Source organism: Parambassis ranga, chromosome 5 (genome assembly GCF_900634625.1).
Source record: "Parambassis ranga chromosome 5, fParRan2.1, whole genome shotgun sequence".
Taxonomy (NCBI): domain Eukaryota; kingdom Metazoa; phylum Chordata; class Actinopteri; family Ambassidae; genus Parambassis; species Parambassis ranga.
In genome coordinates, this window is record NC_041026.1 from 12,802,150 (window position 1) to 12,816,066 (window position 13,917).

Genomic DNA, 13,917 nt, shown 5'->3' on the forward strand with positions numbered 1-13,917 from the left:
ATGTGTTATAAAAGGGTCTGTGTTAACCCAAACCTATTGTTTTTTTTTCCAAAACTAAACCAAACATTCCTAACAAGGCAAGAAGACGACACATAACAAAACAAATCAGTGACAGATCAAAGCTGAACAGGCACATAATAAAAGTTACACATAAACGATCCGATTGTGAAATATTTCACATATTTTTGGTTTATTATAAACAGCTTCAAGCCGTACAAATAAAACATTCTTAGTGCTAAGATCCTTCTTTATTGAGCTACAGGCCAGAAATAATAACTATAATGCAGTCATTTTTATTATTATTCTGCCTCTCTATGTATATTTACAGTATGTACCAGCCCCTCTGCCTTCTTACACTCCCCGTCAGTTAGCCTACGTAAACCTTCCATCAATCTAAGCTAACCGATTTTTTTTTTCTCTCCAAGATCATTTGAATTTGCAAAGAGGATTGAAGCATTAGCAATGCACAAGTTTTTACCGCCGAACGTTGAAATGTGAAAGTCGCCCGCAGGCGAATGCAAAAGTTTCTGAAGATTTATTTTTTAGTGTTGAAAAGATGATATTTAGTTTCTTTCTTTCATTTTTTGTTATTATGATCTTTGTTTTATTGAATTTAGCAGTTTTTTCTTTGGTTGTATGTCTGTTACATTATTGTGACAGACACACAATCGATATATATATATAGTGTGTATATAAGGTGTATTTGAAATCTCTGTCATTGGAGTAACATGTACAACTATCAATCAAAACAAACACACACAAACATGCTATGATTTGTTATGTGCAATACTTTGTAGAAAGCTTGTATTTTTATTTTTCGTTCTGTTTTTTGTTTTTTTGTTTTTTGTTTCCAAGGGGTGGTACTAACCTTTGAAGGAAGCCTGTGAAGTCTTGAAGAATTAAAAAAAATAAATTTTAATTTTCAGGGTCCAGTTAGATTAAAACTTGTGGAAAAGAAACCAAAAAGAAACCACTATTCCATCAAAGATCATGTGGTTTGAAATGCACTGAGAATAAAATGGTGATTAAACTTTTGTCATCAAACTGAATTTCTTAGAGAAATACTATTTTTTATTTTGACTACAATAGTTGTGAGTTTGTAAAAGGGGTATGAAACACAGTAACACTGCCACTAAAGCCCACTGTCTTATTTATCTCAGTACTGCTGCACTGCCAAAAAAAAATCAGTCAACTCTCCAAAAAAACACATCATCATCATCCCCACCACCACCAAAGTTTATTTCTCATCTACAAATCAGCGGCTTTTGATTAGATCGCGATGGAACAAATACCTGGAATGATCTTGTGTGCTTTTGAGAAAGCTGCTGCTCGGCAACAGCAACTGCAGCAGCCGTGAAATCCAATAAAAATAAGATTACACCATATCAAATGTGGGCTTTTCTTTAAAAAAAAAAAAAAAAAAAAACTTATGCAGTTTTTGCTATTTAATCACTCTGCCAAAAACCTTAATGCTTCATCAAGGAAAAAAAGGCAAAACTATTTTTTTGTTACTGGGACAATTTTTTCAATTTCATATTGCACACACTTACATATCTGCAGGATTCAGAAGCCAGATGTGTTTCTGTCTCAGCTGGGCTCCATTTCCTGAGAGCATCTTAAAGTCATCCTTTGATTTCATATTTGACATAAATATACCAAATAAATGCAAATATCAGTTGTCCTAAGGCTTCTGGGAAATTGAGTCCTGCCCGTCCTTTTCCTCACCACCCTCTCTGCCATCAGACTCGTTCTGCTCTCATGCCTTTGTCTTTTTCTTTTTTTTCCATTACAATGTATACCAGCCCGTCCTTTTTTCAGAATGTACATGTGGAAAATGTTTTTAATTCTTGGTGAAGAAAAAAAAAACATTTTTAAAAGAAATCGAAAGGTTTTATTTTTTATTTCTATATATGGCCAACCTGTAAGCTAGAAAGAGAAAAATGTGTGTTTGAATAGGTTTTACAAAGGTGTAAAACTTTTTTTTTATTTCTTAATAAAAAATTTATCTTCAGAAAATGAAGTGTCTGGATGAATGTTTTCCATTCAAGTGCAATTTCCAAAACTCATGGGACTTATGTACCTAAATCCCCCCCCTGACAACATAATAAACTCTAATCCCTCAAAGCCTGTAATACAAGATTTAACAAATTCAAGCCAACACAGGCAGGCGGTTACATTCCAGCACTTTCACTGCTGCCAGTGAACCCTGGATATCATAAAATAAATAATGAACCAAAAACGTCTTTACATCCATCCATCCATCTTCTATTAACCTGCTTTGTCCTGCAGTGCAGGGTCACAGGGGGCTGGAGCCTATCCCTGCTAGCTTTGGGTGAGAGGCGGGGTACACCCTGGACCGGTCAACTTCTTACATCAAGTACAATAACAGGGCGACTCATCTGATTTCTCTTATTAATCATCAACAAGCACACTAAATGGAGTTTGAAAGTTGACATAACGAAACGACTTATAGGCACATAATTGGTCCTCACTATATGTTAACATGCAGTGTTTCAACACGTGCATGCAACAAAGGTGGAGTTATTAAGCCTTTTTGCAGTTTCAAGCTAGACTTCTAGATATTGTTTGATTGTCACAGTGTCTGCCGTTCAAAAGTTTGGGGTCACTTAAAAATGTCTTTATTTTTTTAAATTATTACACATTGTTAATGTGGTAAATGACTATTCTAGTTAGAAAAGGTTGATTTTTAATGGAATATATACAAAGGTATACAGAGGCCCTTTTCCAGCAGCCATCACTCCTGTGTTCTAATAAGATAAGATAAGATAAGATAAAACTTTATTAATCCCGAAGGAAATTCTTGCGCCTGAGGTATCAAGTTACATTAAATACAGTTAAGTACAGAGTATAAGAGTATAAGTTTCACTATAATCCAAATCAGAGTACAGTACGCAGTATGAGCACAGTTTATGATACATGGATACAAATATGGAGCTATAAGGTGCTAAGTAAACATAATATAGACCAGTGGAGGGAATGACAGTGATGCCTGACATGATTATCTAGCTCTTCTTCCTACAGAAAGGGGAGGAGTTATACAGTCTGATGGCCACTGGCAGGAAGGACCTCCTGTGGCGTTCTGTGCTGCTCCTCGGTAGTCTCAGTCTACCACTGAATGTGCTCCTGTAGGACAGCAGTGTGTCATGCAGGGGGTGAGATGTGTTGTTACGAATACTGAGGAGTTTCCTCAGTATCCTCCTCTCCGTCACCTTCACCACAGACTCCAGCTCCACTCCCAGTACCGAGCCAGCCTTCCTAATGAGCTTGTTGAGTCTGTTGGTGTTGGCCGTCTTCATCCAGCGTAGAAGGTGACGCTGGAGACCACCGAGTAAAACATCTGCAGCATGGATGTACCATTAGAACACAGGAGTGATGGCTGCTGGAAAAGGGCCTCTGTGTTAGCTAAACTTGTTAAAAAGGCTGATTGATGATTAGAAAACCCCAGTCAAATGATGCACAGCAGAACTGTTATGCTGATCAGAGAAACTGGTCTGGTGACCCCAAACTTTTGAATGGTAGTATATATATATATATAAAGTATGGGTCAACAAAACATCAGAGATCTGTAAATGCTGTGTTTGGTCTTGGCTTTATGCAGCGCTGCTCAAACATCTGTGAGCCCTGTAGAATTTTCTATATTTTTTGCATGAATGTTTTCCCTTCTGGTTTAGTAAAGTGTGGTGGATTTTTTTAGTGGTGGATTAAGGAACATTAAAATTACTCAATTTGAGAGGGGCCTTTAGCTGTTTAGAGGTTACCTTGGGTTCCTTGTAGCCTGTTACATAACTTATTTTTGGAGTAAACTTTGTTGATAGACCACTCCTGTGCAGGGTAACAATGGACATGATTTTTTTTCCATTTGTACACAATCTGCCTGGTTGTGTATTTGTGGAGTCCAAACTCTTTAGAGATGGTTGTGTGACATTTTTTCAGCCTAATGCAGCAACAACTGTTTGTATGAGGTCCTCAGAAAGTGTCTTTCAATTCTGTCACCATTGTCTGAGTAAAACATGGCACTCACTGATATCTGCCATTGATTGAAAACTTGTTTTTCTTCCAATACTTTCTAGACTTGTTTAAAAACAAGCTGATATTTTGGGTCATATAATTATGCAGAAAATTCTAAAGGGTTCACCAACTTTACAGCAGGACTGTACATGCAGATCAGTGTTTTGAGTGACGATCTTCATAACATGCAGTACAACACGCTGAGACCACAAACTTCAAACCACTTCATACAACCAGAGACTAAAGAACAATCCAAACCATGTCTCTAAATCAGTGAGGTCTGCATCAAGGTGATGGTCTTCTGAGTGCTGCTGGGTGGATAATCTGAAAAAATTGTTATACTATAATAGAAAGATATAGAGACAGCCATGTAATAGTGACAGGAGCCATGCTTTTCCACATAGACAACACTCCTGCCTTGTGTCTGATGAGCAATCATACAATTGATGGCGGCTCCTGATTGGTGACTGGGTCCATTATTGCTTTCACTGTTCTGTGTTGTTGTGTCCATCTTGTGTTTGGTAGTACACACTCTTTGCAGCCCTGGGAACTGGTGGGGTGAATAATTTCCTTCACCCCATATAAGGTGTATTTATCTGAAGTTAAAGGCTTGTGTTGGCTTTATAAAGCAACCCACAACACCTGATCAACACACTTTACGTAACAAATATAAGCCAAAACAGAAAACATGTTCCTAATCTCCTAACTACTAGAAACAGAAGGGGGAAAAAAACAAAAAAAAATGCCTACCCGTCTCATGCTTTCAGAACAATGAGCAGCTCTGAGAAGCTGCATTAGTTTATGGAATATTTTGACCCAAACATCCGCTTCACAGTGAGGAGGAAGGCTCAGACATGCTGGTGATTAATAGAAGCTGGGTACTGAACGCAGCTAATTTTCCCAGACTGTAATTTTCCCTCAATAGCTGCGGTTATGAGCCTTTTTTTTCTTCAAATGAACTCAATATTCCCATGAAAGAATCTACATGAGCGCTAAATAAAGTTTAAAATGTTCTGTTTACGCTCAACAAAGTAGGCTAATCAGAACAGAAAGAAGTCTCTTTCAGGCACAGTTTGTATCTTGGTTGATTATTTTGTCCAAAAAATGTAGTTCTACGTGACCCACAGAGGATGTTGTTGGCTTATTGAACCTGCAGTTCGAAACTGTGAATGTTAATGCTGCTGTTTTGCTGCAGAGCTTTAAATAACTAGCACTCCAGAGAAAGGAACACAAGACTAATATTTCCATTCACTGCCTGCCAGATCCAAGAATAGACTTTTCTGTTGAGAATTTTTCTCTCCCTGTCATCCCCAAGACAGTTTGCTGGCATTTACAAAGCAAACAACAACAAATCTGTTTTTTAGATTAGTGTTTGATGTTACTTTTCGCCTTTTGGGTCAAAAACAGTCAAAAATAGTAAGAGACAGGAAATGAAAGACATGTGGGATAATATTAAAAAATCTGCTAATTTTGGGAAACTGGGATGCTGTATTGCACAATTATATTGTTCCAGTGGGATTTATTGTGTTGACCAGATGCTCTATTTAGCTGCTTATGATAAATACACTGCATTTAAACTTAAATTATATTTTAAATATATGATTATTATCATTACAAGAATCCAGTCCACTTTTTCCTAAAGTTTCAGAAGTGTCCGGACCCAGGAAAACAGCGTGTGACAGTGTTGAAGAAACAAATGTTTCTTGATGCTGTTACCCACAATCAGCATTGTGGTAGCGAACAGAGACAAAGTGAAGGAAGGAAGGAAGGTCACGGAGTAGTGGTTTGTCGTTTATTACATTCGGTTCACTGAGACCATTACGGAAATCTCTCACTTGAGGCTCTAAGCCTCAAGACAGCCAAGAACCTAACCCTAGCTCTGCATTAGGGTTAGAGTTAGGGTTAGGTTTACAGCTAGGTTACAACAATAGGTGTATGGTAGTTACCATGCATTCATTAAAAATGATTGAAGTTATAATTACTATAATAATTATAACAATAAAAGATCTTTGGATTATGAGGCCACTCAACATGGTCTCATAAACCAAATGGTCTTACAATGCTGGTATGTTAAACCACATGTGCCTACACACATACAATAAATCATGTTAATCAGCAGAGCAGGGCAGGAAATTACATGTTCAAAATGCCAATATTGTGCGCACCTGAGAGAGCCGTAATAAGGTTTAATCCTACAACAAATTTGTGTCCGTTGGAAGTAGCTCTCGCTGCATGTTTTGTGGAAGAAAACCATATTAAAACCACACCTCATTTGTAAAAACGATACCTTGATCAAATTCCCTTTGTGTCCTTTTATAAGAAAATGTGTTCATCTTTGATATGTTAATCACTTCCATGCATGTGCCATGATATTACTATTAGGATTCCCCTCTTAGTCCAGACTCCCTTACTAGGGGTGGGCGATACTGAAGATTTCAGTATCGATCCGATACCAAGTAAATACAGGGTCAGTATCGCCGATACCAATACCGATACCGATACTTTTACTTTGAAATTTCATGATCATAAATAATTATTTTTTGCCTTCTTTTTTGCCTTTAAATAGATTATCGTGATTAGCAGAATAATAATACACAAGAAACATTTGTTAAGTAAATCAAGCTGCAAACAAAAGTGCAGAACTGTTTGAAATTTTAACTTCACAATCATGTCAGCAATGCTCCTTGTGACAGCCATGGCTCTTTGTGAATCATGTAGGTGAAACAGCATGACTAAGATACTTTTATAAAAGTTTAACACCTATCTGCATGGAGCCTAAATATGAAGAATAAAGATCCTTCAACAGTTATCACCAAAGCATAATCATATTAATCATACTGAAATACATATCATTATATAAACTTATATAATTACATTATTAGATATATTTTGGAATTTGAGAAAAACGAGATTTATTTCAGGTGGTGATATGACAGTTCAGTCATTCTGCTAAAATTGCATGTCTTATTACTGCACTCAGAAAGACAATATTAATTCATGCTGCATACTGAATCTAAACCTTCACTTTTTTAAATCATCTACCTGGATATTTATGAGTGTTTTGCAGTAAAGCCTTTGTCAGTGACCACTGTCTCTGGTTCATGTTTGGGGATCTGCCTCTTCCTCCTCCCTCTGTTTACTCTGCAGCTCGAGGTCTTTGGGCTCTGCTGCTTTATGTTTGTGTAAATGAGTTGTGTTTCCACAGCGGCAGGTCGCTTTCCTGCACCTCACAAGTAGCAGTTTCTTCTTCTCGTCTGTCGCTGTGAAATAACTCCAAACAGCGCTCCTCTTCCTCTCTGCTGTCTCCAGCACGCTAGCTGCACTTTACAGCCAATCAGGAGCTCCGTCTGCTCCGGCCGAGTGGAGAAGGAGGGGGAGGGGCGGAGTGTGCCTGCGCACTGAGCAGAGTGAGAGAGGAGCGCTGTCTGCACCGCGAGTAAATACGAGTAAAGTTGCTGAAGGTATAGAAGAGAAACTTCCACAGAAATATCGATCTAATCACGCCAGTATCGAGTAATTACTGATCCTAACGTTGGTATCGATACTATCGATATTTAGATCGATTCGCCCACCCCTATCCCTTACTCTAAAGGGAGCTTGTACTTTACTGTTTACTTTACCGTTGGCTGATGGCCACGCCCCATTTCTCCTCCCATGGTGCCTTAGTCTTCTTGGATATTTAAACCGTGTCATCACTGGCCTCCGTTGCCATGGCCCGTTTGCCCTTTGCCTACTCCTTACCTGTACCGTTGCCTTGGTAGACTAGTTTCTTGGACTGACCTCGTTTCAAACTGGGTTTTGTGAGTAATCGGATCTAGTATGGACTTCAAGTTCTGATTTGTCTTTTCCCTATCGGTACCTCTGCCTGGCGGGCTGATACATGGTAAACAGACTCTCTTATGGACTCTGGTTCTGTGAGTAGCCTTTCCCAACCAGTACAGTTGCCTGGAGGACTGCCTTTGGTAATTGAACCCTGCCTGGACTACGTTTTTGCCCCTGGTCATGAACCTCCAGTACTGTTGCCTGGAGGACGGATCTGTTGTGTAACAAATTCTGTATTAAACTATTCCTACTCACCCATCTCCTATTTACATTCTGAATCTTGTTTCCTGTGGTGGTCTTTACAATTAAAGCTCGCAAATATTGACTAAAATAACAACTGTCCACTCTCCCAACATAAAAGTAGATATTTTTTTATTTTCTTGCTTTTAATCTTTTCTCTTCTCGAAAAGAGAAGTATAGCAGTACACTTCTTTGTTTCATAGAAAAGGAAAAAAAAACAAAACAAAATCAAAATTGACAACAACGAAGTTATACATTTTATTTTCCATTTCATAGTTTTCAATTTTTTTATGCTTTCTTCCCATGTTTTGGAAGAGCAATACTGTCATAGAAAAATACTATGTTACATAATAGAACTTTACACGGTTTGAAAAAAATACACAATATCAATGCGTACATTATTAATAGCCCAATCCAGAATGAGGCTTGACATGTAAACACAACTTAAAATACAAATTCAAAGTTAATAAAAAATAAAAAAATTAAAAGTGCTCATGTAGTTGTCAGAAGCAGCAACACAGTGCGTCGTCATGGTTACAGCTGGTGAGCTAATTATTAATATCACCTAACCAGATACAAAAGTAGGCTAATGGTTAGTTTGTGTGTGTTTGGGTACCTGGCTCCAAATCATCAATATTCATCATCATACTTAGATTTTTGTGTAGAACTGTGTTACTGTGTTGGCACAATGCAAGTGTTAGCCGACTAGGTGCATTTTAGAAGAACGTGATTTATTATCTTAACAGGTATCATTAGCAAATCAGCTTTTAGTGTCCAAGAAGGAAGTCAATTAGCTAGAATTATCTAGCTATACTACTGGTTAGCTAAGAAATCATTGTTCTGTCTAGTGAGGTAGGCTCATTTTTATTTTGTGGAAACATAATCAGACATCAGATCTGGCTACATCTGATAGAGAAGCCATGTCTGCATCTAGACAAACAGCTTTTGTTGTTAGCTACCAGCTGAGACTCACAAATGTAGCCACGGCACGGTTAAATCGAACATAATCAAAAAGCTCTGACTGTAAACACTGCTAACAGGATGGTGTGGCTTTCCCATTTTTCCACGTGTTTCTAAATTAGAGCAATAGGGAGGTGGGGGGGGGGGGGGGGGGGGGGGGGGTGACTGGCTGGCTTAACGTTGCACAATAACAACTCGTGCAGTAGAAATGCCAACACGTGCTCCATCCTTAACGCCTGTTACAGAAACAGACAGTAAGGGCCTGCTGCTTTCTTTACTAAGGAGAGCTGAACTAACACCTTTTTTATTAATATTATTTTCTTTAGATGTCTATGCGAATAGGAGTCATAATAACACAACATGGTTTGTGTTTACACCAGCAGTAATGGCTAAACTTGTGAAAGCACCTTACTGCATCTGATGATTTAATACAGGTTAGATTATATAATATTTCTCCAGTGTAATGACTTCATTGAATGGGTTCACAGGGGAGCAATGATCAGCCAGTGCAAAACAAACACAACAAAACAAAACGTGACATCACAAAAATAAAATAACATCAGTCCACCATGATTACAGTAACAGAATGTTCACCTGTAAAAGTGCAGTTGATCACATTTTAGATTAGCTGGGATGAAATTTTTCATGGGACTGCTGTTACACTTCTGGATTGGGCTTTTAAACTTGACCTTTGACCCAGAAATGCATAGGGAGTATGGATGACCACACACATACATACATACATACATACATACATACATACATACATACATACATAAAAACCAACAAAACAATTTGGAAGGCTTTTCTCAGCTTTTTTTTGTTGCTTTACAAAAGTTTATTTTTTTTCTTTTGGCCACTTGATATTGTGTAAAAAGCACTCAGACAAGTTTTTTTTCTTTTTTTCCGTTGTACATGAAAATACTTACAGTGCATGGTATTCAACAGTGTGCTTCTTGTTTTGTATTAAGTGCTAAGAGAGAAGAAAATGTCTTGTTTTTTTATGTGCTTTGAGTTTATATTATTTTCGGGGGGGAGTGAACGGCCCACAGCCCTAAAAAAAAAAACATCTCCACTGTACAATGAAATGTACACCACCTAGTTCTCGCTGTCACACACACACACACACACAGAGTGCATGCTCAACAGGAAGTAAACTGACATCCTCGGATACCTTTAAACACACACACATATTCTACGACGCAGACAACTCGGCACTCGCAAAGATGCACACACTCGCAGGGTTTTCACCCATACGTGCACACACACACACACACACACACGGGTGTTCTCAAAGGGGGCAGCTGGATTCAAACTGTATTATGTAACCGTGTAAGATGTGAGACTCACACAGTGAAAGAGAGAGAACAGAGGTTGTGATTGTTCCTGTGCACTTTTCCAATCCTTCCACAGGACAAAGGCTATTCTGTCCTCTCTTCTACACAAACATTCCTACATGTATTATTATTCCCGTGTTATACGTATTGTCTCAAACATTTCTGCACGACCAATCTCTGTGCAAAAGTTAACGGAGTTAAAAAACAGGAAAAAGAAAACAGTAGCAACTCGATGCAACATGTCCATCCTGCACCAGCGAGCTCTTTCACAGACAGAAACTCTGCAGACGGGCTGTTTCCAGCTGTCTTCTGTCCAAAGCACAGACTGGGCGAGGATTGAGAACACGCTAGTCTGCCAATGTAGCTGAGGGCAGCGGATGAAAGATGCATCAAGCTGCACCGCCATCCCGCTCAGACCTGGCAAAAAAACTACTGGGACTACTGGTATAGCTAGGATCTGTAGAAGTCTGGTCAGATGTGTTTTTTTTAGCTAAAAAGGAGCTAACCTGACAAGCCAGATGGTTTGTTGCAGAGAAACATCTGGGAGGTCATAACTGGAATCTGTTTGGAACAGCTCATCCTCACCAAAGAGAGTGTAAAAAAAGAGGCTTTCCGGTCCACTGAAACAAGAGTTTTTAAGTACATGGTGCCATTTCTGTGGTCTTATCTATGTGGTGCATGACATGTGTGTTGTTATCACCATGCTAACTGAAAATGGATGGGGTACGGGCAGTGTTCAAATTACGAAGTGACTTTCGTGGAGCCGGTGGAGCAGGGGCAGTGTTTTTTTTTGCTGGGGTGCAGCCCCTTCTATTGTCCCATCAGCATAAAGTAGCCTCTTAAAGCATCCCATCACGCCTGTTCTGCCCCTTTCCTGACGCTTCTCTTCCACCTCCAGGTCATCTAGCATAGTTACGTTTAAGTTGTGCATTCATGGATCGAAACTCAGACCTCACCTGGCAATACGAAATTCTAATTTCTGATTGGTCAATAGGTTGCCAATTCCAGACTGCTGTACGAGCACAGTATTTCTGCCTTTGACTCATTTATAGGAATTTCTGTGCAGTGAAGTCTATCATCTCTTCGCATGAGAAAAAGGCCATGTGTGAGCGTGGGAACATGTTGAAATGCGTGAGACAGCCGCACCACTTAAGTGAAGAGAAATTCAAGAGGTAACGTAACGCTAATAACGTACTGATTTACGTAGGCCTGCCTCTCATGGTCGGCAACAGAATAGACACCGCATTGTGTTTATTAACAGAGACAGTGAGGAAACACGCACTAGTGTTTTTCACTAGCTTTATTTCAGGAACCTGACTATACAGAAAATCTAAAGTCAGAGCTCCCCCTAAATTTCTTTTCAAAGTAGGCTTTCAGGGGAGCTCGGCTCCCCTTAGCTCCTCCATAATTCGAACACTGGGTACGGGAATCCTAGCATCTGGGGTAAAAGTCAGAAGCAAAGTCATAGTCATCTGCCCCTCCGCCTCCTTCAGCGGGTCTTTATACACACATGTAATCGGCCATGCAACCAGATGTGTCAGTAAACAGCAATGGATGTGTGTATGATCCTTTGTGACATTGTGTTGGTTCATCAGGAGACTTGATGTACCAAATGTGCAAAATGTGCTGCAGAAGAACCAAACCCCTTAGTAACCACATGGACTGATCTGATATCAGGTTTATTATTTTCTATATAAGCATCTTCACAGAACCTTTGTGCGAGTCCTGCCTGACCTGTACACACATTTTCCCCCACACACACTTGTACACCTTGCCAAGTTCAGAAGGAGTGGAGCAACATCTAGTCTCATTTCAGTTAATCCTCAGATAATTGGAGCAAAGAGTTTTGGCAGAAACTGCAGAAAAATCATGGAAAACAGGAGGTGAAGGAAGTGGAAGGAATGTCTGCTGTTACCAAACAGGGTGTGTTCAGAAAAAAATCGATTCTTTAAGTTAGTATAACGCCACATATTTACAGATCCAAAACAGAAGGCGCTATTAAAGGCAATTTCAATTGTAAAACAAAGTCCATGTGTTCATGAAAACAGTTCACTATGACTCCCTGCTTGGCAGAGAACCTCAAATTGGTGTTTAGATGTTATTTAGGAGGCTTAATGAGCATGTACCTGCCTGCGAGGGAGGCAGAGACCGAGAGGAGGTGGAGGTCTCTCAGTGCTTTGCTGACCCATGAGTAAGAGGCAGTGTTTGTGTTGTTATCCAGAGACAGATGCCTCAGTTACATTGTTCCTTTTTTCCTGTGTGCTCTTATAATCTCTGGATAATGTGTTAGTGCGGTTAATTAAGAATGGTAGCAGTGCTGTTTATGCTGCTCAGTTTGTATTGGTCTGCCTGTTTTTGGACTCTTTTGCTTCCTTGGTGCACTATTTGCTGGGTTCAGTAAATGTGTAGAGATGCTGAGCAGGTGTTTTGTTTTTTGTGTAGGCTGTTACATTGCTTAGGATTGGTTTTGCGTATGGTTTAAGTGGTATGTAATATTTTTTTTTGACCCAGGTCATGACAGACTTGAATATCTGGTAGAGTGCAATGTTCCTGTTTGTAAACTGAGATGATCCTGAAAGTGGAAATTAAAAAAGCCAAAAAAAGAACAGGAAGAAGATCTCTTTGAACCAGAAGCCTCTTCCCCTTTGCTCCCATCTGACTATATCAAGCATTCTGACATTTATTCAAAGCTACTGTCAAGCTTCAGCACTTTAATTTAGCTGGTAATTGGATTGGACTGTGAACGCCCCCTTTCAGACACACCCACAAAGCTGCAGGGAAAACACAGGCAAATGAACAAATACATGACAAATACATAATCACACACTCTCTCTCACAAACACACGGCCCTGTTCTGCTGTAATGTGTGGTGTTTACCCATAAGCAGATGATGTCTGTTATAATTGTTATTTAATTTTTTGCTGCAAAAGAGCGAGTCTTCCCTACAAAACCAAACAGCAGTAGTGATCCATTTCACTTCTGTGCACCATTTTTCAAATGGGAACCTTTAAAAACAGAAGTTTCCTTTGGCTCCACAGTTGTCATGTGATTTCTCCAGAATTAATATGCATAAGTGAAACAATAATGTATTAAATTTGTGTTTCTGACCAGAATTCTACTTTCAAAAAGCAAAGACGGTGACTACAGCTCTTTGATTTTGCAGACTGGGGATAAGTTGAGACGCATACCCAGTACTCTTACACAACAACAGTGACAGACTGGGTCTCGCCATTTGACACAAAAAAACAAAAAAAAAACAAAACAGGAAAACACAGGTCAAAAAGCAGGTCAAAAATCTCACAAAATGTTGCAAGTAAATGTTCTTCTGTTGGCAACACAGTGTTCTCCGGGACACCCTTTCTGTGCGCAGCTGCCCATTTGTGGTGCAGCAACCTTTGTTAAGAGTAAAAATCAATCCCTCTCCTAATATCTCTCTCTTTGCTTTGACAATTACATAAAATGTCATAATGAAAACCATTTGGCAATTGTGGTGACTTCCATGTCTTGACATTGTAATGTTGGCACACAT